We start from the raw sequence: 22774 nt of genomic DNA, 5'->3' as shown, positions 1-22774 counted from the left end.
AAAAGTTTCTTAATAATGAACGTGTTACTTTTTAACTCAGGATAAGATAAAATTTAAAAAAAAGAAGCTTGTTTATGATATAAAGGTGGAGTTGAGAACTGGGATATAATGCAGGTAAGTCATACCCAATGGAATTTACTGCAGAGCCGTGTGTTTTCATCCCGCCATTGACAAGGTGGACATTCACGCGGGTCCAAGTCAGGCTGAGTTTGCCTGGTGACCAGCTCTTTCTTCTGACCATCACCTCTGGGATGTGAGTTGCTGTCAGTGGCCCTGCTGTGGGGACCAGGGCCGGTCACAAGGTCTGCTGCAAGCCCAGGAGAGTCCCCAGTGATCCTGCTCCAGGGCCAGAACATCAGCATACCGGTGACTCCGTGTGGCTTTGTTTCCTGGGTGTATCTTGTAGGTAGCCTTGTAGACTCATCGGGTCATATTCTGATCCCTGGAATCTATGACCACGTGGCTCCTCTTACTGAAGAGGAAAAAACAAATGTACGAAGCCATTGACCTGGACCTAGAAGAATACCGGAATAGCAGCCAGGTTAAGAAATTTCTGTTTGACACCAAGGTATGATCACAAGTTGATGGATAATCTGAACAAAGAATGATGGTAACAAATATTTTCCCAAGGCTTAATTTACTGTGTCCTGTTTATCTGCACATCTTAGAACTGAAAGCAGATGTTAATTCCAAGGGGGACTTTCACTTTCAAGGCCACTTCCCTGTGGTCTAGATCAAGCAGACCTTTATCTGGGGTCCCACTGGCACCGGACTCAGGCACCTAACCGTGGAGCAATTGCTCATTTCACAGATGCGTGTTTCCAAATCAGTTTTCTGGACTCAATCCCAAGCCGGCCTGCAGCCGGTGAGCTGGGCTCCCTAACTGTTTAAAGATTGAGAATAGTCTGAGGTTATTCCAGCTCCATGACGCTAATTGTTCATTTTTCTAGACAAAACCAAGAGACTTAGGGGCTAATCTGTAGACTGCCACGTCACTGCTGCCTTGGTGTAATAAGTAGACCCAAAGCCGAAAGCGTTACTGGCAAATTTAGATTTTTTCCTTTTCCCTTCTCCTCCTCCTCCTCCTCCTTTCTAAAACGCTTGCCTGCTAGGGTGTTTGCTAGCTATGGCTGGTTCCTGGGGGAACAGCCAAGAGAGGGAGAAGCATGCAGAAGAGAGCGATAGAGTTTCTTATCATGAAGTGTAGCTCTTCCTCAGACTAGCTCTACAGCGGCCATAGCAAGATTGAAAACTGGCTCAAACATCTGCAGAGTTCTTTGAAGCCTTCTGAAAAATAAAATACATTTAGCACACAAATTATCATCGCAATGACTGGGATAGAAATTTATAACTGAACCCAAGTTTCTGAAAGGGCCCCTTTGCCATCTAGTAACTGCAAACTTCAGCGACGAGGGGCCCTCGCCAATAGGAGTGGCTTGGGCAGGCGAAGGCAGCAGAGATCTCGTGTCCTGAGGGGAAAGTCCACTTGTACTGTTTGTCCAGACATATCTAAGTGAGGCGATAATTAACTTGCCATTAACCGTGTCACAGATGTACAGAAATTGGTGATGCAAGCAATACAATTCAACTGAGTTTTAATTAAACATTCTTTCATATAATAAAATACTTTTATTTCAATTTAGGAGGAAATTCTAATGCACCTATGGAGGTACCCATCTCTTTCTATTCACGGGATTGAGGGCGCCTTTGAGGAGCCTGGAGCTAAAACAGTCATACCTGGCCGAGTTGTAGGAAAATTTTCAATCCGTCTAGTCCCTCACATGAACATGTCCGTGGTGGAAACACAGGTAACAAACGTGCATTGTTCTTCTGTCCAGCAGCGCCGTTCCTGAGAGCCACATGCCACACAGTAGTGAGCAACTCAGTTGTTAGCATTGAAGTATCACTTTTTTCCAATACAGAAGGGACTGGAACAAATGTCAAGAAACCAACAGGATTTTTGTTCAGTAAAAATCTCTTCCCTCAATTATATGCAATTACAGTCATCAGACAAATAACCATTTGGAGTTGGAGTGATGGGAAATTTTTGAAAACTAAATGGTGCATAAAAAGGCAAGATGGGTTTTACACACAGACGGAGAAGCTACTTGTCTACGGCTGGACTGAGCCGGAAAATCTTTACCCCCAGCGTTGGTTCGTCCATGATGTCTGAAATGAACCCCCTGAAAGCAGCCACCTTAATGAAAATGTTTGTGTCTGGAAGGAGGTGCGTGCCTGAAGTATCGACCTATCATCAGTGTACCTCAAGTTGCACAGAAGGTAGACTCTGAAGAAGGGAGCTCAAGGAATACCTCGGCGCCCTCTCTCCATCCACTGTCCGCTTTTATCGTCGTCTTAGCGCTAATTACATTCTCAAAGATCCTCCTTCCCCTCTGCGTCCCTCCGTCTTTTTGTTTCCATCTTCCTCCCTCCTTCCCTTTCTGGATGGACTGTTCCTCCTCCTCACAGCACACACTTTACATGAGCGCAGGACGGTCTTCGTCTTGCTCACAGCTATGTCCCAGCACCTAGAACAGTTCCTGCCACGTGACAGGTGTGCCTTAAATGTTTGTCGAAGGGATGAATATTTCAGAGTATGGAGTTTTTCTCTGGTGGATTTCCATAATGGCAACCGGAATGGAGCCCAGGGGAGAGAGAAAGATGCTGTCAATGAGCCTCCTTCACAGCTTAGCGTGAAATTGCTCCCACTTTTTGGAAATTTCCAAGTGTGTAATGTTCCCAAAATATTCCTTAAGATACTGATAAGTCCAAAAAGAGGGATATTCAAATTGAGAAGTTCTACTTGTGTTGTGTTTCATAATTACCTCAAACATTCATCATATTTGTATTACCCACAATATCATTCAAGGTTTCATAATTACCCAAATTCATAATAAGCCGACATTAACAGTGAGACACTGTGGTCGGGGAGGGGTGGGGACAGGAGGGGGGATTGGGGGGTCTCGGGAGGGGTGGGAGTGAGAGCAAGCATTCCTCACACTGGGCGCAGCTCTCCGTCCTGGAGACCCGGCTCACTCCGCGTCCTCCCTCTGGAAGAGCTGAGGGAAAATCAGAACGCTTGAATGCGTCAGCTTGGGATTCCAATCAGTTTCTTGATACAAGGCTATGAGAGCTACTCAAAATTTTCTCTTACAACTGAAAATGTTACCTTTAGGTAAAGCAGCATCTTGAATATATATTTTCCCAAAGAAATCGTTCCAACCAGATGGTTGTTTCTATGGCACTAGGACTACACCCATGGATCGCAAATATTAAAGATAATCAGTATCTTGCAGCAAAAAGAGCCATCAAAACAGGTTAGACTTATGCTATTTTGATTGCTGGTTTACACTGGGAACAAGGGGTGGTACCCGGTGGGGCTGTAGATAAAGCAGACACTTTTAAAACTTCACTGTGGACTCTCCTTTTATATGGGCTGCATTACTGACGGTAAACGGTGTGGTTCAGGGCTCTTTACACACACTGTCTCATGAATCCTCCCAACAGCCCTCCCCGGGGTGCAGATTAAGGCGAGAAGAGATTAAATAATTTGCTGGAGGGCACTCAGCTAGAAGTAGCGAAGCCAGGGTTCAAACTCACGTTCTGGAGACCTGAATTTGGGGGAAAATGATGGACTTGGAAACCTCCCAACCCTCCTTCTGCAAAACTCATGGAAATATTGGCCGATACATAAAAACTTTTAAAAGCACAGCTGAACTTGCACGAAAGTAAAGGAAGTCCTCTGGGGTTAAAAATGAAGAAGCTAAACTGTAGTGGAGCGAGCAAGCTGGCACCGGGCTGCCCTGTGGGGACTTGCTCTTCCCGGTCACAGAGCTCTGGGTTTAATGGCCTCCAGACCTCCTTGGAGCACTAACTCTCTGCGTCTATGAGTACAAGGGACACAGACGTCAAAAATTAGAGGACAAGTCCAACACCGAGAGCCATACTTCTCTACACAATCATCCCCACTGCCCTCAATTGTAGCAGTATTTTACCAGTAAAATTTGGGGGTGAAGAAAAGAGGAAGAAGAGTTAGGAAGTTAAATGGAATGCCAGCTGAAGAGAGATGTGTGATTGAAATGTCAAATTCAACAGTAAAGACATGAAATACAGGAAAATGCAGGAATGCATAAGGCACCTTTTTGTCTGTCTGTGTGCTAAACCAGTCCTGCCAACAAAGGACAGTCGTCTGCCACATAATGAGTTTTTCGTCAACAACGGACTGCATGTATGACAGTGGTCCCATAAGATTAGCACCATATCACCTAGGCGTGTGGTAGGCTATACCACCTAGGTTTGTGTGAGTACACAACAATTAAACCATCTAACAACTAAATCACCTAACGATGCATGTCTCAGAATGTATCCTGTCGTTAAGCAATGCACGAGTGTACATCATCTTTATTCACATTCACGCCTTGCTCTGTGGATCCAGAAGACACGGCATGTTCTCTTTTGTGTCTTCATTTATTTTTCATTCCCACTCCATCTCTGGCAACTTTCCCTATAGCCTAGAAGGTTTCAACTCATCTCTTTCTAGACCCCAGGATATCCATTAAAACTGTTTCCTGGGATACCTTGAAAGTTGAGTACAAACACTGCAACATTCAGGTGAAAGTTGAGTACAGCGATTTATTCATATGTTGGTTACAAAAGAAACACAAAACACCAAAGAAATGTGTTCCTAATATTTAATATTAGTGTTTCTAATACTTAATTCGTGAAGCAACCATAAAAGTAGGTAGGTACATCTTCTGTGGTACTCTGGCCAAAAACACATGACCTCTTCCAATCGTGAAAAAACGTCAGATAAACCCAAACTGAGGGACATTTTACAAAACAACTGATCAGTACTCTTCAGCAGGGTCAAGGTCATGAAAGACAAGGGAAGACTGAGAAACAGTCACAGACAAGAGGAGACTAAGGAGCAATGACAAAATGCCGTGTGGGATTCTGCATTGGATCCTGGTACAGCAGAAGGGAAAGAGTGAAATTCAAATAAAGGCTGAGTCTAGTTAATAATATTATCCAATGTTAATTTCCTATTCTTGATAATTGTACAATAGTTATGTAAGATGTTAACATTAGGGAAAGCAGAGTAAGGAATATATGAGAACTCTCTCTGTACTACTTTTGCAACTTTTCTGTAAGTCTAACGTTACTTTAAAATATTATTTAAAAATATTTTTTGAAAGTAGATAATAGTAAATAAGGCAACCACAGTTTTCTTCTTGACTCTATTGACTATTTTAGAATATAAATTGCATGATATCAGGACGCTTACTTATCCCAGCCACCAAATTTCATGGTGGGAAAAAAAAAAAAAAAGAAAGAAAGATAAAGTGAACACGACATTTGCGGAGATCACTGGGGGTAGTCTTCTCATTAATTTATTCAATGCCTTCTTTTCCTGTGTTTCAGTGTTTGGAACAGAACCAGATATGATCCGGGATGGATCAACCACACCAATTGCCAATATATTCCAGGATGTTATCCAAAAGAGTGTGATGATGCTCCCGCTGGGCACTGTGGACGATGGAGAGCACGCGCAGAAGGAGAAAATCAACAGTGAGCAGGTTCTTGAGGGGGCTGATCTCTCAGTGTGCAAACCACAGGGTGTCCACATCAGTAACCTTCCGACATGCTGCATATTTTAGATTGAATTTATGTCATCAAATCTTCCTGTTTAAATTGTAGACTACTTTTCCTCCATTATTTGAATGGAAATAACAGTTTCTCTTTATTTCTTCTTTTGTTAGGTGGAACTACATAGAAGGATCCCAATTATTTGCTGCCTTTTTCCTAGAGACGGCTAAGCTGCATTAACAACGACGGGAACCTTCCAGCTTACATCTGAGCTGCTGACATATCCCCTCTCTCACATCCCTGGACAGGAATAGAATCTAAATATCCAGAGAATTTCTGTCCAGTAAATAATATTTTCCCTCTTTAATACGTCTTTGGACATTTGGACCAGTAATAAACTATTTTAAAGGTAGAGACACTGGAAATGGCTTAATGTCTCTGTTGCACACCTCTCTAAAGTCACAGCTACCTTCAACAACTTGATTTCCCCAAGTCTGGCCCCAGTAGTCCCCGGACTGGACTCATTCTGCCCTTCCAGCACAAGGAGGGTTCTTCGATTAGACTTCTCTTGCCATTTGATTGGTGGAATTGCTCTAGTTTGCTGTGTCCTGAGGTGCTCAGGACACATAATCATTCATCCACTGACTGTCAGTACTTATGTCACCGTTGCTTTCACCACACATTCCTTTTATATTGTTAATAAAAACATTGGTCTACCCCACCGACTACCATGATTTCCCTGGGGGTTCATTTTCAGATGAGTTATTGAAGCGTGATACATATTCACTTCTTGCCTCCCCTTCACTTTTTCCTTTCTTGAAAAGTTTTGAAACAGAAATGACCAATATTCACACTCTTATGCCATTTGGGATTCCTTGTGAGAAGATGCGTCTATCTTTATTCTAAGCCTCTTTACCTTTGCTGTGAGTGACGCCAGCCCACCGCCCCTCCTGCATCCTGTTCTGTCTCACTACCCCATCGGGAGAGGCCACTCTCCCTCTGACACCTGCGCACGTGGAAATTCACCACAGCAGAATCAGCCCTGATGGAATTCTCTCACCCCGTTGGGATTTTACTCAGTGACTACATCTAAATTGTTCAAAGCTTTAAATAGCATCAATTTTAGACAGAGAACTGATCAACCTGACATCAGTAACACATCCCAAATTTGAAGCTGTCAGCTCAGGTTGCATTCATCAGTCATTTCAGTCGACCATCTTGTTTGGCTTGATTGGATTTGATGGTGTAAACAAATAAACAAAAGCACGTAAGTTTTCTACAGCTAAGTATAAGTAAACAAATCACTTCAGTCTTTATGAATTCACTATTTAAATAGCATTAATGGAGAAGAAGTTAAGGGTTTATTAAAAATGTTTCTCTTATGATTCCAAATAAAAACAAAGTGCCACACATTCCATCTCTTTGTGGGTGCTTGAAATGTCAGTTTTAAAGCTTGCTGCGTCATGTCTAAAACGGCTGGATCATGGGGCCAGCTTACCCTGCCTCTTGTCACAGAAACGGGACCCACCTGTGGCATCAGCCTCGCTGAGGCATCCATAAGGAGCCACTTCTTCTCTGGTGCTGGACAACATCAAGTCCTCTTGGTTAAATATTCGCAGGTGTTTGGTACTCGTCACTATTTAAGCACAGTCCATGCTCGCCAGATTTGGTTGAATCTTGTGAGGTTTTCGGATTCCGTGGACCTACCTGATGTATTTGGCAGAGGTCCCAAGGACTAACTGTACACGAGGTTTCTGACGCCAATTTATATTTTAACAAGGGTGTTCATAGTAGTCAATTAACAAAAGTTGGTTGTAAAATATAACCATTTCTGAGCAAGGGAACATCAGTTTTACCAAGTCACTAAATAAGAAGATGTATTTGCTGATCTGCATTCCTGCTGAATCTCTGAGACCTGCAGTGTCTTGGTCAATTATTCAGCTGCCACCAGGTGAGGAGAGGAGGAGGACGAATGAGGTCATTGAATCTAGGAGATTCCAACCCTGGGATGCCTGAGTCCAGAGCCGTGGTTTTCTGCCTCCCCGGGTCATGATGGGTCTCCCCAGCTCTCATTGATGGGTCCACGTTTTCTACCCAAACCCAAGCCATGTGGCTACCTGGGTCTTGCTGTGGTTTGGGAGCCAGATAGGAAGTATTTTCCGGATAGATTACATTCAGAGGGATGACAGAAATCCGCCCAGTGATTAGCCAGAAGACCAATTAACTAGTAATAAGAAGACAAAGAGGTTGGGGATAGAGAAATTTAAGTATTTGCTTTAAAAAATTTTACCAAAGAAGCATATGCACATGGATAAAGATGACCACCCAGTATACTTATTGGGAGTATATAGTGACATGATCAGGAGGGGACGTCATCGTATTGAAGGAGGGCAACATGTCAGGTTTGGGACTGTCCAGGTTTGGACTGTCAGTTAGATTTGGTAGATGCTCTTATGGAAGATAACGAGGACTGGGAATGTTCTTGGTTTTACGTTGTATTCATAAAAATAAACCTTGCGTGAGTGTGTGCTGGACAGTGCAAGAGCCCTGTGGTGACACACGTTCTCTGCACTTGCAGCTGGAGGAAGGCAGTCGGCCACAGACACACAAAGAACCTGGTCTGGGCTTCTTCTCGCTCCACATGTTCATTCCAGCGCATCCCTCCCTCAGCCTCTGTGTTAGCCAGACACCAGCCCAGCCCAGCGCAGCCCAGCCCCCTCTTCTGAGAACTGGACCCCGATCCTCCTGCATTTTTCATTAGAACCCGTTAGAATCCGAATTCGGCTCGTGGCTTCCTAGGGTCTGCGACTCTGAGGACCCCTGCTAGGAGCATCCAGAGGCTGTTCTCCTAACCCGGAGGTGCGCACGCGCCTGGCACAGCAGGAAAACCTCGCTCCGTTAGAGGAGGCCTCAGAGGCGCCGGGCATCGCTTGGGCCGGTGGAGGCGGAGGCCGGCCGCCCGGCCCGCAGGCCTCCGGCTCCCACCCGGCCCGGGCGCGTCCGTTTCTCCCGCACCGCCCTCGGGGTTCTTTACCGCGGGCGAGCGAAGGGGTGGAGTGAGGAGGGATGGAGAGGGAGGAGGCGGGATCGCCCGGGGGTTACCCGCTCGGGGAGCCGCTGGAAGTGCCAGGTGGCCTTCCCGGTCAGACGCCGCCAGGCTCTCAGCCTGACGCGCGTCTCCCCTTCCTTAGATTGACTCCTTCGGCTTTCCGTTTTCCTCTTGGGGAGGGGTGGGACTTCCGGTTTCATCACCGGAAGACGACGAGCCGGAGGAGTCCGTCAGAGGGGCCAGCAGGAGCGATTGCGTCGGCAAACGGGTAAGTTATTCTCTGACCGGGCCGGGGGGGGGAGGTTTGGAGGCGGGGACCGTCCAGCGTCTGCGCGGGGCCTGGGGGCGGTGGCTTGAGGGCTCGGGCCGGGCAGCTGGGCGCCGGGAGTCCCGCCAGGGCCCTTCGCTCTTCCTCCTCCCTCCTCCCCCCGCCTCAGCCCCTCCCCCGCTCGCCGGTCCCTCCCGACGCCGCCCAGACTCGCCCGACACCCGCCCGCCGCCCGCGCGGCGTCGCAGCCGCCCTGCCCCCGCCGTCACCTGCTCGCTCCGCGAGCCGGGCTCCCGGGGACCCGGCGGGCCTCCGTTTCCCCGCGGGCCCGGGCTCTCGGCGCGGAAGCGGCGCCCCGGGCGCCCCACGCAGCCCTGCACGCAGTCGGGGCGCTTCCGACCGCCTGGCTTCTCCGACTGGAACGCGGGCGCCCAGGCGGGGAGCTGCCCGGTGGGGGGGGGTTTCTAGTCCGGGCGGTGGTGTCCGTGGCTGCCCGCCCACTCCCTGTTTTCCCCAGCGCACCGATGCGCTGCTGCCACCCTCGCCTCCTTCGGTTGAGGATGCTGGTGCCCGAGAGCACCACGCCTGGAAGTGGACGGTCCTGGCCACTCAGGGTCCAGCTGCTCTCAGCAACTAGCGGGAGACCCCAGGCTGCCGCACGTCGCTGTTGGCAGCAGCGGGATCGTCCCTGGAGATACCCACCTCTTCCTAGTGGGCGAGCACGGCCTGAGTGTGCGTGCCCGCTTTCTGGAGCTTAGTCGGGGGGAGGTGGGTGCCAGGAGCTGCTGACCCCTGCGGTTGCGTTGAGTTTTGAATAGCCTGTTTATTGGGTTGGGGGGTTCTGGCCTAGGACATCTTGGCAGGGTTGGCATCTGTGGACACATATGTAGGATTATTTTCTAGGTAATCATAGCCCGAATGGTGATTGTGTCGGGACTTTACAGTCCGTGCCGGTGGAACTAGTTACAGTATGCACCTGGTTTGCGGTGAAGCGTTAGTCCAGATGCAACACTGCCTGGGGAAGGTCACTAACACGTATTGATTAGAACATCGTTAGGAGAGCTCATTTGATGTATACTCTGTAGACTTCATGTAGCACGGCAGCCGTGTAGGGTCGGAATTACTATTCCCTTTTAACAAACTGAGACTAAAGTTAAACAGTTTGACCAAAGTTAAGGTCAGGATTAGCGTCTCAAGTGTTTGTTACTCATTGTTTTTCAAGTTTGCTACATGTAAGGTTACTGACTTCTGCTGGCACGTCTGAAAAACCCCGAGGCAAGGCTCTCTAGTAGCTGTTGTCTTCTTGCGTGACATGTAAGGCAGGTGTGATTATTACTGATAATACACTGGCTCCTGGTGCCTTTTTTAAAAAACCTGTTTATTTTGGAATAATCTCAGATTTGCAGAAAAGCTGTGAGATAGCACAGAGAGTTCCTCTTGTATTCAGCCAAGCAGAGTGGCTCCACTTGAGCAAACTGCTTCATGCCAGTCACCATTCTAGGTGCTGGAGAGAGTAACACGCTGCCCTAGATGATTTCAAGGTCTGGTGGAAGAGACAGATCCATAAGCAAGTATAGTGCCTTTTGCTCAGTGCTGAAATGGAGAAAGGGGAGCACAGAGTAATTTATGACTGACTGCCTGGGAAGGAGTGGCGCGAGCTTGCAGGATACAGCATTTGAGTTAGGTCTCAAGGATTAGTGGGTATTCACTTGATTGGTGGGACATTTCTGCCCACATTCATGCTACCTAGGTTTGTGTTCCAAGAGAACTCTCTAACCTTTATAAAACGGACTCTTCTTATTTGATTCTCCTCTCTCCCTCTTTCTCACATCTCCCCTGAGAGGTTTTTGTCATAGTTTCCACAGGCTGTGAGAAGAATCGCGGTTTATAAATCCATGACTAGGAGATGAAATTAAGCTGTGTTTCTTAGTAATGGAAGTATCTAGATCTGTACGTTTTAAAATTCTTTCTCTTTCATAGTTGCTGAGTACTTCAGTGGTCTGATCACACACATTCTTTATGCGAGGTTGGAGCACAGTTCTTCTGAACTATGCCCACAGCAGAGGGGTATTTTGAGTGAGTGTGTTGGTCGTTGTGGGCTGCTCTAGGAAAACACCATAACCCCAGGTGGCTGAAACAACAGTCATTTACTTCTCCCAGTTCTGGAGGTTAAGTCCAAGATCAAGGTGCTGATTCCTGGTGAGGGCTCTTCCTTGCTTACAGACAGCCACCTTCTTGCTGTGTCTTCACATGGCAGAGATGGAGAGAGAACTCTGGTCTCTCTTCGTCTTCTTCTAAAGACGCTGATCCCGTCTTGGAGACCCTACCGTTCTGACCTCATCTAAACCTAAGTACCTCTCAAAGACCTCATTTCCAAATACCATCACATTGGTGATTAGGGCTTCGGCATCAAAATTGTGTGTGTGTGTGTGTGTGTGTGTGTGTGTAGGGGGGGGTGCACAATTCAGTCTGTAGTAGGTGGGTTTCTTGGAATTTTTGTTATTATGAGGAATTGCTCCAAAATAGGCTTGATAGAGAACTAAATAGGAAACTGTAAAATTAGCGTTTATATGGCTTTTGCTACAGCAAAGTAGTAAACACAATTTTATTTAAAATCAGAAGAAATTATTGTAGCTATGTTAAGTCTGATTCAGAGGCTGGTGGATGCCAAGAAGAAATTTTAATTGTTTCATTTGGATGAAAGAGAGAAATACGTGGTGAAATACTGCAGTGGTGTTTTCACTTTTAGGCCTTATACAAATGAATGCTTTCATGGTTATCAAATTAGGGTGTAAGGACTGTGGTAGTGAGCTATTGCAGTTCCCTCACTGATCAGGAGGCTGAGCCCCACAGAAGCTGAGCGGCTAATGCATTGTAGAGGTGTTAGTGGCAGAGCAAGGATTGGAATCAGGCCTCCGGATTCACGGGGCCAGTCTTTCTGCTGTTCCATCAGTGGTTCTCAAACTGATGGTGCATCAGAGTCAGCTGGGGGGGCTTGTGAAAACGCAGATGCTGGGCTGGGTCTCTGAATCAGCGGGTCTGGACTGGGACTGAGAATTTGCATTTCTGACAAGTTCCTGGGTGATGTTAAAGCTGCTGACTCTGAGGGCACACTTTGAGAACCCCGGCCTTCTGTGATGTTGCCTTTGACCTCTTCTAAGAGGATAGTAAGTAAACGTCTGTGGGTTTATACCAGCTTGACCCTTCCTTGACGTTCAGAGAATCAAGTTCTTTAATTTTGTGTTGTGTACTGTAATGCACCAACAACATAATGATTAGATGGAAAAAAAGTACTAGAAATGGAGTATGTTTTAGAGTCATTTTGGCATCTTCAGGGATAATTTTTGGAGATAATTGTAGAGGTCAGAACCGCTTATGCTGAAGGGGATGCACTTGAGCTCCTAGCAGCAATCACACTAAAAAGGGTGCCGGTATTGATTGCTAGATTGTATGGGAGTGAAAAGTTCCTTCCAGTTTTGTTACTCTCTGTTTTTCTTTCTCATTTTGTGTACTGAAATGTTCTTAATGTATCAAAATCTGATCAGGCCCCAGCACAGTTCCATGCCCATAGTAGATGTTAAATAAATATAAGTTGAATTGAATTAAAAAAGATTAATAGGGAAAATGAGGTAGATTATTTATCTGGAGAGACTTCAGTGCCCTAGGAAAGTTAGTCGGCTCTCTAGATTATCCCAATCACAGGTTTTTAGTGAATACTTACAGATTATTCTGGTTTACGCCTTATTTGCAATTACTGGGTTTTTTTTAGCACAATTATTGGAGGAGGTAGCATATTTTTTTTTTCCTTTTTCTCCCCAAAGCCCCCCAGGACATAGTTGTAGATTCTTCGTTGTAGGTCCTTCTAGTTGTGGCATGTGGGACACCACCTCAGCGTGGTTTGGTGAGCAGTGCCATGTCCACGCCCAGGATTCGAAGCAACGAAACACTGGGCCACCTGCAGTGGAGCGCACGAACTTAACCGCTCAGCCACAGGGCCAGCCCCGAGGAGGTAGCATATTTTTATGTAAGAGTTATTGAGTGATCCCCCATATCTCTTTATCATTCATGTGAAGTTACTTTTGCAAACATTTTACTTTGAAATAATTTTAGAAGTAGAAAAAAATGGCAAAAATAGCCCAGAGAATTCCTGTATACCTTAGAACCAGCGTCCCTTTGTTAGCCTCTTATGTAACCATAGTGTGGTTATTGAAACCAGGCAGTTGATAGAGTTAATCTAAAGTCTTTAGTCGGGGGGCTGGCCCCGTGGCCGAGTGGTTAAGTTCGCGCGCTCCGCTGCAGGCGGCCCAGTGTTTCGTTAGTTCGAATCCTGGGCGCGGACATGGCACTGCTCATCGAACCACGCTGAGGCAGCGTCCCACATGCCACAACTAGAAGGACCCACAACGAAGAATACACAACTATGTACCGGAGGGCTTTGGGGAGAAAAAAGGAAAAAATAAAATCTTTAAAAAAAAATAGAAATAAAAAATAAAGTCTTTATTCGGGTTTCACCCCTGATGTCTTTTTTCTGGTCGAGGATCCAGTCCAGTAGCCCACACTGCATTTAGTTATGGTGTCTCCTTGGTGTCTTCCAATTTGTGACAGTTTTTTATCTTTCGTGACCTTGGTACTTTTCCAGAGTACCGGTCAGTTATTTTGCAGAATGTCCCTCAGTTTGGATTTATCTGGTGTTCTTTCATGATTAAATTGAGGGTTAAGCATTTGTGACAAGAATACCACAGTGGTGAGGTTGTTCCCTTCTCAGTGCATCATATTGGCACATGTGTGATGTAGATAGGTCTTATCGCTGGTGAATGTTAACTTTTGATCTCTTGGTTGAGGTGTCTGACATGTTTCTGTGCTCCAAAGAAAAAAATTTTCCCTTTGTAATTAATGACTCTCGTAAGTTTACTGATTGTAGTGCAGATGTTTAAATGAAATGAATATAGAATGTCAGAATCCTTTGAGCCTGACCCTAATTATGAGATCTTTCTTATCTTGGAGGCTTCATTATTATTTGTTAGATCCCAACATAGTAGGGAAGGGTAAAGCTGTAGACTTGTAGAAGAACAGTTATTTGTTCAAGAACTTGTACCTGATCTTGGTCAGTCTTAGTCTTGAATTGTCAACAGCGGAAGCTCTTTGTTCCAATTCTTTTTCTGTGGTTCTGCGATCTGTCTCGCATCTGTCTTCCAGTGGATGACTTTCCATAACTACATTGCGTTTCTTAAGATTCTCCCTAGAGCATTTTTGTAGAAGATTTGTGTGCTTCAGTTCATCACAAGGCAGTTGCTCCAAGTATCCTCTTGTTGACCCACTTCCTAGTCCATACAGCTGAGCGTGTGTGTTCTCTTTGTAGACTATGCTGATGAGGTGCTGCAGATATTACATAGACACACAGACACATAGAAGTGGTCTGTATTTTCAAAACGTATATCCCTTTAATATGCCAACAGGAGTCAGTTGGAAGATATGTATGTGGCCTGTCTCCCTCCCCCTCATCCCCCTCCAAAGCTTGTAAGCTCCTTAGAAGCAGGGAACAGATCTCTTTTTGTTTACCAGTCACTTGCTTGGTGCTTGGCATACACAAGGCTCTCCATAAATATTTGAGAATAAAAGAATATCATATGTGCATCTTGTTAACTGGTTTTGGAAATTACCAGACTATTAGAAACATCTTTCCACATTAACACAGCTATGTAATCATCATAGTATTCCACTATAGTCATGCCTTGCTTAACAATGGGGATACGTTCTGAGAAATGTGTCAGTGATTTTATCATTGTGCAAACATCATAAAGTGTACTTTCACAAACCTAGATGGTCGAGCTGTTGACACGAATAATCAATAGTCATTCTACAGCGGGGAGTTTTATTCGAGCCAAGCTGAGGACTGCAGCCTGGGAGTGCAGCCTTCGTAAGTGCTGTGAAGAAGAGTGATTTTTCAGCACCATTATATACCATTTCCAAACAGACATACATCAAGTGTGACAGGGGTACATTCTCTCAAGGGTTCAAGGAGATACTTTGTTATAGATGAGTACATACACAGTGGGTCAGCATGACCCCAGTGTCATGGGAAAGGACACTTATCTTCAAAAAGTACTGGTGTCATAAGAAGAGAGGCATTGGTTCTTACCTTCAAAGAGTACATTCTGGGGCCGGCTCTGTGGCTGAGTGGCTAAGTTCGCGCACTCCGCTGCCGCGGCCCAGGGTTCGGATCCTGGGTGCGGACATGGCACCGCTCATCAGGCCACGTTGAGGCGGCGTCCCACATCCCACAACTAGAAGCGCCTGCAACTAAGATATACAACTGTGTGCGGGGGGGGGCGGGTTGGGGAGATAAAGCAGAAAAAGAAATATTGAAAAAAAAAAAGAGTACATTCTTTATTTTGGGACAATATACAACGAACATTTGACAGGCTGTAAGTCAGGCTTCTTTGGTTTAAATAAAATTTAGTCCAAATCGCATTTAAACCAGAACGGCTTCCCCATACACCTCAATATATAAAATTTTCTTCTATCATAGCCTCCTACACATGTAGGCTCTGTGGTACTAATCTCATGGGATGGCCATCATCTACGTGATCTACTGTTGACTGAAACGTCCTTAGATGGCGCATGACCATATATGGATGTGCTGCAGCAGCTACGTCTGTAACCCATCCTGCGTTGTTGGAGATTAGGCTGTTTCCAATTTTTTCTATTAGAAAGAGTTCCATGGTGAATATTCCTAAATATGTATTTTGTTCAGTTGTTTCCTTAAGATAAGTTCTGTAAAGAGTCATTGATAGCTCAAAGAAGATATGTATTTTAAGGCTTTTGATATATTGCAAATAACCCTCTAGAAAGTTTGTATAGATTTATATTCCAGCCAGTACTGTTGAGAATGCTCATTTTGCCACACTTTCCCCAATGCTCAACTTTCAGTTTTTTAGAATAAGACTAAATTTAGAGTTAAAAAAATTTGTTTTTTGTTTTTACGATTTGCACCTTTGTTTTTCTTCTTCTTCTCCCCAAAGCTCCCCAGTGCATAGCTGTGTATTGTACTTGTAGGCCTTCCTGGTTGTGCTCTGTGGGACGCTGCCTCAGCATGGCCTGATGAGTGGTGCCATGGCCCTGCCTGCAGCCAGGATCCGAACTGGCAAAAGCTGGGGCTGCTGAAGCCGAGTGTGTAAACTTAACCACTTGGCCACAGGGCTGGCCTCTTTTTTTGTGTGTGTGGTATTTTTAAGGATTCTTCCTGGAGTATGGTGGGGTGGGGATCATAGTCTCACTAATTTGCTAATAACCCTCCAAGTTTTCCGTATTGAAATTATCCAGTTTTTGGTTTGCCTCGATGAGAGAGCAGAATAAACCTCAATAAGGTAGGGGTTAACAGGAATCATTATCCTCTCTGAAGTTATAGTTGGTCATATCTGTGGGCCTTAGCCAATAGGAAACTCCTTGAGAGTGGGATACATTTCTAATTCATATCATTCAGAAAAATCAACTACAGGTGAATTAAAGGCTTAAATACAGAAGGCAAAACTATGAAATTTTTGGAAGACAATGTAGGACAGTAATTGTGTGAGTCTAATACAAGGAAGAGCTTCTTAAACAGATCACAGAAGGTGTAGACCATAAAGGAAAAGATTGACCGCTTTGACAGCATTAATTTGACAGCTTGTGGTTATGAAAAGAAACCATCAAGAAAGTGAACAGACAAGTCACAAGTGAGAATAGATATTTTCAGTACGTATTATTGAGAAAGGATTGTATCTAGAAAGGTAAACAGTGACAAATCAGTAAGAACAATAGAAAAATGGGCCTATGACCCAAGTAGGCATCTCACAGAAGAGGAAACCTGCATGCAGAGATTCTCGACTTCATTAGCAATTAGGGAAAGGCAGTTTAGGACCAACGTGGTGTATAGTTTCATAACATTGGGTTTTGCCAACCCAATGTAAAAATCTGACAATGTCTGCTGTTTAGGAAGGTCGGAAATAACTGGAATGCTTACACACAACTGGTGGGATTGTAAATTGGTACCATAACTTTGGGATTACCTAGTAAAGTTAAAGATGGATGTACACTTTGACCCAGTGATTCTACTCCTGGGTCTTTATCCTGGAGCAGTGCTTCTAAATTGTGTTTTCAGCATCTCAGAGGAACTTATTATAAATGCAAAATTTGGGGCTCCACCCTAGACCTATTGAATCAGAAGCTTTGGGGATGAGCCAGCTTTCAGTGTTAACAAGCCGTTCAGGTGGGTTAATGCATGCTAAAATTGGCAAACTGCTGCCCCAGAGAAACGCATGTATGTGAGTGCCTGAGGACATGACAAAATGCTCACAGTTGCACTGTTTGTAAAAGGCAAAAACTGGAAGCAGTGTCCATCTGAGGAGAATGGATAAATTGTATTCCTATAGGAGTGCAACTGAATGGATTTTAGCCACCTGCACCACTGAGGATTATTGTCAGGAATATCATATTGAGGAAAAAAAGCTACTTCCAGAAGAATGCACATAGTATTTTTCCTTTTTTAAAGTTTTGAAACATGTGAAGCAAAAGTCCATACTGTTAGGAATACAGATATGGCAAAGTAATAAAGCAGATTAATTACAAACACATTCAAATTAGTGGGTAGCTCTATTAGAAGAGAGAAGGTGATAGGGATCCCGAAACGGAACTGAAAGATAGGAATTTAATTTTTTTTTTTTTTTTTTGGTGGGGAAGACTCGTCTTGAGCTAAATCTGTTGCCTGTCTCCCTCTGTTTTGTGTGTGGGATGCCTCCACAGCATGGCTGATGAGTGGAGTAGGTTTGTATCTGGGATGCGAAGCTGTGAACCCAGGCTCCTGAAGCTGAGTGTGCAGAATTTTAACTGCTTGGTCATGGGGCTGGCCCCCTGAATTTAATTTTCTTAAACTGTGATCTGTACTCAGGGTTTTCTTATGTTATGCTTAGTGCCTCGCACATATTCAAATTATTTTTTGTACCTGCCAAATTTTTAAAAAACATACACTTATGTCTTTTCTTTTTGCGAAGTCTGTCTACAGAGGGAGTATTCAGTTTGTATGAAAAAGATATGGTGGGGGTGATGGTGGAGAAGATATGTTCTTGCAGCATTATGGTCTGAAAGTACTTTCAGCAGTAGGGATATCAAACAGAAGGTTGTTTTTGATGATAATGATGGTTAATACTTGCTGAGCACTTGCCAGGTGCCAAACACTGGTCTAAGGACATTACGTACTGAGTTTATCCTCAGTTAACTGAGGATTGAGCCTCACAGTGAGCATATGGGGGTTGGTACCACGACTCCTCCTGTTTCCTAGGGGAGGAAAGGTGTGTGTGGATACAGAGGTGAAAACGGTAGAGGCTGGCTGACTCCTAACACTCTGTCAGACCTGGTCAGAGGGAGAGGACAGCCAGACAAGACTGTTATGCCTGAGAGCGTTGGAGTTTGGAGACAAAAAGGAAAAGTCAAAATAGGAATGGGAGTGTGGAAGACTGTGGAGAGGGAAGGCTGTATATACCCGCATTTTTGAAGTTGCTTTCTTTTTCTTAGTAGGTTTGTTTCTAAACCAGCGTATATGAGTGTCATTCTAGCAGATGCTGAGTCCCTAAAGCAGAAAAGTAATTGGATTTTGTTTTTAGTTTTAAGGATTGCATCTTCCAGTTCATTAGAAATTGGTAAGATCACACCATAGGATTTGGGAAATCTTACTTCTTTGCTTAGGCAGTTTGGTTGCTAAAAAGGGCACTTTTGGGGACTCTCCCTTTGCCTATTGTTTTCTAGCCTTTGATAATTGTTTTTGTATCATAATTATCTCATATTATGAGGACTATTTCTTAGATACACATTGGTTATATTGTAAACTTTATTTTAAGCCACCGTAGTATGACAGTCACTCCTTAAAATTAACAAATACAGAAAAAATTAAAAGATGTTCCAGAAGCCATAAGTCAAATTATATGAAACCAAATAGCACTACTGTTTTTGTTTGGTATTCAATTCAGAGTGCTCAAATTGTCTAAACCACATGAACTGTCAAGCATTTGTAATTGTGTAATGTCATGCTTTCCAGCAGAGTCAGCCCCTTACTAAGCTGACAGCCAGGAGAGTCCTTCCATAGCAGGGATGTCTGCATTTGAGACACATGTAGTGCTTGTTGGAGATCCGAACATAGGCTTCTTAAAACAAATTTTAAGTACTTCAGCTCTTCTAGTTTCAGATGCATTTTGCTGAAGCTGGATAATCTCAGTCTTAATTGCCAGTGCTTTTCAATGTGTTTCATGTTCCTATTTCTCTTTTATTTTCTCTTATATGCTTTTTTCCTCCCTTTAAACAAAAACACGAAAAGTTTTAAATAAAAACAAGTAAGGTAATAGGAAGCCTAATAGGAAAAAGATATTTATTGTTTGATGCATTTGGAATAATAGCAGTGTAATCATCAAATGTAGCCAAAGCCCAGCATGCTTGTCAGTTACTAAGGATAATGGAAACTTTGTGTTTTAAACCTAGAGCAAGCAACAAACCACTTCTTTCAAAGTGTGTAATTCACTTGTGATTTCTGCTGATCGTGGATTCCGGACCAGAATTTGATGCGTATTATTGGATCAATTATTCTAGAATGAGAAATCACAGTTATAGAAGTTCATATAACTATAAAACCATTAGAATTTAAACTAAGGTGGTAATCTGCTTTTACAAATAGCTTAGACAATTTAGATCATTCAAGGAGAGGTAGTAGGAATTATAGTCTTTCAAAAAATGAGACCAAATGGTTTTCATTAAGAATCTTCAGGGTCTGTAATCTGGTTTTCCATATGGGTGGTGTTTAACACCCTAGGATTTCAGGGTGGGAGGTGGAGGCAGTGTTTGCTAAAAGTGACATTCCTCAGAGTCATTTTGCATGAGAGATTGTTTTGGAATCCCTGTGTGACATCCCTATTGAGTGCGTTTGTTTACTCTCCTTCCTCATTCACCTTTCTTCTCCTTTTTTCCCCTCTTCTCCACACTTCAGCTCTCTGTCTAGTAAATATATGTTAGGTTTATATTATTTTTTTTTGAAGTTAGAAGGGACTTTACTCCAGGGGGTCCCAAATCTGGCTCATCAGAATCACTCAGGGAGCTCTCTGAAACTACAGATCCTTGTCCTTACCCCAGACTCTCTTAATCAGGATCTCTCCATGGGTGGGACCAAGGGATTCATGTTTGGCTGATTAGCTAAACTGATAAATGATTGGTATTGTCTGTGGCTCCCTTGTGTTACAGACGTGGAGGTAGTAAGTCCAGGCATGCTCTTCCAGGGACAGTTGCGTTTCTCAGAAAAGGTTGTCGAAGGTCTTGCAAAGCCTTCATTAATGGTAGAGTGACAAGCGATATGATAATTTTTGGCCATTGGTATGTGGCAGAGATGGCTAGCTGTCCATCTAAATCGGTTCTGTCCTTCCATAAGATACAGTTCTACAGCTCCAGGTTTCACTTTTCAGATTCCCTTGCGGCGAAGCAGGTATGAGTGGAAGTGGTAGATGCCCCTGTCCGGGAGGGGGAAATTTCCCCCTTATTCCTCTTGAGTTCTTGTGGCTGGCCTCATAGTAAAATGAACACAAGACAGATTAAAGAGAAAACTCGAATGTAATGCGTACACGTGGGAGATCCTAAAATTAACGCTCAGAAGTGACCAAAGCAGGCAGCTTTTATACTTTTTACACACAGAAACACTAAATTTGTGAGGATTTGACAGGACAAAGATACTTAGGTTTGGGTGCTTCATTAGTAAGCAATCTAAGCAGAGTTTGGACTTGTGGTGGTAAATTAGTAAAAAAGTAACAAGGTGTGTTTATACAGGCCTCTCCGCCCTGAATTCCACCCCCTCCCAGCCCCACCCTTTTTGCTTGAGGAAGATTGTTCCTGAGCTATCATCTGTGCCAACCTTCCTCTGTTTTATGTGGGATGACGCTGCAGTGTGGCTTGATGAGCGGTGCTAGGTCCGCCCCGGGATCCGGACCTGCAAACCCTGGGCCGCCGAAGCAGAGCACGCCAACTTAACCCTTATGCCGTTGGGTCAGCCTCGTGAGGAAGCTGTTTTTCACATGGGAGATTTCGTTTGCTGCTTTCAGGGGGAAATGGAAAGGGTCAAAGTGCAATTTTTGCATCAGCTGCTTCTCAAATAACTAAGTCAAAATAATCAGCGTGCCATTGTAGCATATTTTGGGGGCAGTCTGCCCTGGGTCCCAACACTGCTTTTGAGTCAAGATTGCAAGACTACTGTTAGTTATGTCTGACCAGATACTGAAAGTCAAAGGTCAGCAGATGGAAGCAGAGCTGGTTGGGACATGGAGAATTGTCTCAGAGCACGTCTCGATGATACTTCATCAAGAGTCTGCTGCTTCCAGGCTTGCTTTCTTCAGTCAGCTGAATGCAGGGAACGAGGAAGCTCCAGGGCAGAGCTGCAAGATGGAAGGAGCCAGGATCCCTGAGTCGGCCTGCAACAGACCGCCTGCTGACCAGGAACACCTGCCGTGGAAGTTTACCAGAGCGAGAGAGAGACTTCTGTTGTGCTTTGGCCAGTTGTAAGTGCACGTTTTATACCAGTATGGTATTAGGGCATTATCTTCTTGTTAGATGGATTCTAGCCACTGTATCCAAATCTCAAAGGAAAGGCAGGTTCTGAGTATGTAGAAAATTAGTATTCTGCAGTTTTCCTTCTCCACGTGTATAATTCTGTTATCTGTTCCTCAGAATGTAGACGTGTGATGTGACAGAGTTGGGACGTTTTATTAGGCTGCAGTACTTTCTTAGAGGTGTAATCTGAAGGAGGCTACTACTCAGGTGAAAACTGGTGAATGAGGATTTGTGATGCCAACTGTGAAGGTTGCCAGCAGTGGAGGAGAGACTGATCTTCAGAGCACTCTCGTTTAATAATGATCTTAGGGCTAAGAATTGTTAGTTTTTATTGATTTCCTAGAATTTACATAATTGAAAAATTAGCAAATGTATGAGGTATGTATGATGTGGCATTTTCCAAACTTAAGTCATTTCCCTACTCCTTCATTGTTTTTGCTGTGTTTTATACCACAGCATTTTATCTCACTCTTGTTTTTTGTTTGTTGTTCTGTTTGTTTGGTAACGTCTGTTGCCAAGCTTCCTTTTTTTGCTTGAGGAAGATTCTCCCTGAGCTAACATCTGTGCCAGTCTTCCTCTATTTTGCATGTGGGATGCTGCCACAGCATGGCCGATGAGTGGTGTAGGTCTGCACCTGGGACCCGAACCCACCAACCTGGGCCACTGAAGTGGAGTGTGCCGAACTTAACCACTACACCACAGGGCCGGCCCCTTTCTCACTTTTTTCTTTTTAAACTTAGCATTGTCATAAGAAGTAATACATGTGGAGTCATAGGTTGGTGTGTTATTTTTTCCTAATATCTATTTGAATAATACATACTTATTTAAAAATCCCAACATGTGGTAGATAACTTTATTTTAAACGCCACTAGTGATATTTCTATCATACCTGGGAAATGCTGTTCACATAATGAATATTATTTTTTAGGATCTTCAGTGCTTAATCCATAAAATTCTAATAGAAATAGATGCAGTCACAGGAACTAGCGGACGTACTGTGTCTAACAGGGCTTTGGTTACAGCTTTTTCCTATCACAGATTAGTATTCTGTTTGATTAATATCTACATTTGTTTGTGACTGAGGGACAACGAAAACAGTGTATTTAAATAATTTTTGAACAGTGTTAAGCAGGATGTGCTTCTAAAGTTAGTGAGGAATGGGCCTAAGGAAGTGCTAATGAACGTGAAATTAAGATACAAAAATCTTGGAAAATACTGATACTTGTGGTAGAGAAAGAATTTGATAATCCCGTGATCCG

At 44.1% G+C, this 22774-nt stretch overlaps 1 protein-coding gene and 1 long non-coding RNA gene across 2 annotated transcripts in view; one reads left to right on the top strand and one right to left on the bottom strand.

Annotated features, from left to right (window-relative positions):
- LOC138922324 (ral guanine nucleotide dissociation stimulator-like) overlaps positions 1–22774 on the top strand; it is a 378765-nt gene that overhangs the window by 138917 nt on the left and 217074 nt on the right. The gene's annotated exons all lie outside the window — the stretch shown is intronic.
- Positions 5740–8832, bottom strand: LOC138922333 (uncharacterized). Its single transcript, XR_011435421.1, has 2 exons — positions 8689–8832; positions 5740–7810 (listed from the first exon to the last, which is right to left on the bottom strand). It is a non-coding gene; the product is annotated as an uncharacterized lncRNA (long non-coding RNA).

This window comes from Equus caballus, unplaced genomic scaffold, assembly GCF_041296265.1.
Source record: "Equus caballus isolate H_3958 breed thoroughbred unplaced genomic scaffold, TB-T2T haplotype2-0000768, whole genome shotgun sequence".
NCBI classification, from domain to species: Eukaryota; Metazoa; Chordata; class Mammalia; order Perissodactyla; family Equidae; genus Equus; species Equus caballus.
The sequence above is the reverse complement of the archived record's forward strand: the minus strand, read 5'-3'. Positions and strand labels throughout refer to the sequence as shown.